The sequence below is a fragment of the Cibotium barometz genome, chromosome 37, assembly GCF_041138505.1.
Source record: "Cibotium barometz isolate CiBa-2024 chromosome 37, ASM4113850v1, whole genome shotgun sequence".
In the NCBI taxonomy this organism is placed as follows: Eukaryota; Viridiplantae; Streptophyta; class Polypodiopsida; order Cyatheales; family Cibotiaceae; genus Cibotium; species Cibotium barometz.
The window spans coordinates 17,437,629-17,440,909 of NC_141082.1; positions in this window are offsets into that span (position 1 = coordinate 17,437,629).

Below are 3,281 nucleotides of genomic sequence, written 5' to 3' on the forward strand. Positions count from 1 at the left end.
TATATTAAAAGAGTGATTTTTCATCATAAATGATTTGTATGCATAAACATATGGATAAAATATATTTTTTTATTAAAAGTGTCATTTTCATCATAAATGATTTTTATGCATAAATGGATGCATAAAAGAAATTCTTTTATATTAAAAGAGTGATTTTCATCATAAATGATTTGTATGCATAAAAGATATTTTTTATATTAAAAGTGTGATTTTCATCATAAATCATTTTTATGCATAAATGGATGCATAAAAGAAATTCTTTTATATTGAAAGAGTGATTTTGATCATAAATGATTTGTATGCATAAAAGATATTTTTTTTATATTAAAAGTGTGATTTTTATCATAAATGATTTTTATGCATAAATGGATGCATAAAAGAAATTCTGTTATATTAAAAGAGTGATTTTCATCATAAATGATTTGTATGCATAAAAGATATTTTTTTAATTAAAAGTGTGATTTTCATCATAAATGATTTTTATGCATAAATGGATGCATAAAAGTAATTCTTTTATATTAAAAGAGTGATTTCATCATAAATGATTTGTATGCATAAACATATGCATAAAAGATTTTTTTTATATTAAAAGTGTGATTTTCATCATAAATGGATTTTATGCATAAATTAGATGAATAAGAGAAATTCTTTTATTCTAAAAGTGTAGTTCCTACTAAATTAGATTTATGCATGGAAAGATGCATAAAGAATTTATTTTAATCCAAAAGTGTTATTCTCATCAATTTTGATTTTATGCATAGAATGATGCATAAAGAAATCTATTTTTATTTTGAAAGTGTTATTTTTATCAATTTTGTCTTTATGCATAAATAGATGCATAAAGAATTTTATTTTTGATTCAAAAGAGTTATTTTCATCAATTTTGATTTTATGCATAAATAGATGCATAAAGAATTTTACTTTTAATCCAAAAGAGTTATTCTTATCAATTTTGATTTTATGTATACAAAGATGCATAAAAGAATTATTTTATTTTGAAAGTATTATTTTCATTGAAATTGAAATTATGCATAGATAGATGCATAAAAGATTTATTTTTATTTTGAAAGTGTTATTCTCATTAAAATGGAATTTATGCATAGTAAAATGCATAAAAGGTTTATTTTTAATTCGAAAGTGTTATTTTCCTTAAAATTGAATTTATGCCTAAATAGATGCATAAAAGGATTTTTATAAAAGTGTTATTCCTACTAAACTTATCTTTATGCCTAATTAGATGCATAAAGAATCTTTATATCAAAAAATTAGAATTCTCTTACATTCTATAAATAGATGTGATGAGATGTGATAGGAATCAGATAGATGTAAATGGATGGATGGAAGTGATATGAATCAGATAAATGAAAATGGATATGATGTCCTATGAATTAGGATGTGAATGAATGGTATAGGATGTGAAGGAATGTGATGGCATGTGAATCGTGATATGAATGAATGATAAGGGATGTGAATGAATGACGGCATGTGAATGCGGATGTGGAAGTGGATGTATGAATGTAGATGTGGATGTGGATGTATGAATGTGGATGTGGATGTATGGATGTGGATATGGATGTGTATGTATGAATGCGGATGTGGAAGTGGATGTATGAATGTGGATATGAAAATGGATGTGTGGATGTATGAATGTAGATGTGGATGTGGATGTGGATGTGGATGTGGATGTGGATGTATGAATGTGGATGTGGATGTATGGATGTGGATATGGATGTGTATGTATGAATGTAGATGTGGAAGTGGATGTATGAATGTGGATGTGGAAAAGGATGTGTGAAAAGGATGTGTGAATGTATGAATGTGAATGTAGATGTGGATGTATGAATGAGAATGGGGATGTGGATGTATAAATGTGGATGTGGATATGGATGTGGATGTGGATGTGAAGGTGGATGTGGATATGGATGTGGATGTGAAAATGGATGTATGGATGTGGATATGGATGTGGAAATGGATGTATGGATGTGGATGTGGATGTGGATGTGGATGTGGATGTGGATGTGGATGTGGATGTACGAATGTGGATGTGGATGTACGAATGTGGATGTGTATGTGGAATAATAAATGCGAATGTGTATGTGAAATGATGTGACGTCGAAATGAGTGAATGGATGAGATGTGATGACATGTGAATTAGGATGTGAATAAATGAGATGTGATGACATGTGAATTGGGATGTGAATAAATGATATGTGATGTGAATGAATCTGATGTGATGAGATGGAAAATGATGTGATTGGATGAGAATGAGCACACATATGAATGGAATGTGGAATAAGTAATGTGGAAAGACGAGAGTTCATTATAGAAACTGTATTTGTGACCTATTTGTAAATGACTGTTTTATGTAAAGAATGCTAGGGAAGCATTTTGACCGTCTTGTGATTAAGGTCGTGGAGACCTAACTGATAAAGTTGCAACTGCTACTGTGAGACGGAGAGTCAATGGAGGACGTCTCACGTAGCAAGGTTGGCCGAGGTCTTGACCAGCCTTGGTTTGATTAAAATGGTGAGCTTCTGGTACAGTGGATGAGGGACCAAGGAAGCGGTCTATGAGTGAAGCGCTAGGTGACCTGCGAAGGATCCTAGAGGGTACCGACCATACAGTGCTCGAGCTCTGGGTCATCGAAGATACCCACAAGTACGTCGGGGAAGATATTGGAACAAGGAGTAAGAGTTGTTTTCTGAATTCGGGTGTGGATCTAGTTGATTGACCTTGCTGGTGCTCAACGGATGAGTCCATGACGCTTTTATATGGATCTGTTGGTTGATCTTGCTGATCTTCCACGGAGATTCCATTTTGTTATGTGAATATATTGCTGGTTACTATGAGCTAGGAACTATCGAAAAGGCCCCTGAGTGAACAGGTGGTGAGCGTTCTGGTGTTGCCAATGATGCCATAAGTAAGTGGTGTGACTAGTTTTATGTTTGCATGAACATCCGCCTAGGGGGCCTGGGAACTCTTTTCCCTGGTACTCGGGACAAAACCTAACCAAATTCCTAATTGGATCCCATCACTACAGTGGTTGGGTGGTTGGCTAACCCATGGGACTGGATGGGGTTAGGCTGGACTGATGGATCCGTAAATCGAGACTCAATTCCTGTTTAGTTCGATAGATGAAGTAAATTCCGGACAAAAATTGTTCTATGGAAAAGAATCAACGGCTGTGCCTCTCAATGAGGAAAAAAGCGTTGGTCTCTATGATCCAAGTGAGGATCAACCGAGAAGCGAAATATGTCAAAAATTTATCAAGAAGCACTAAA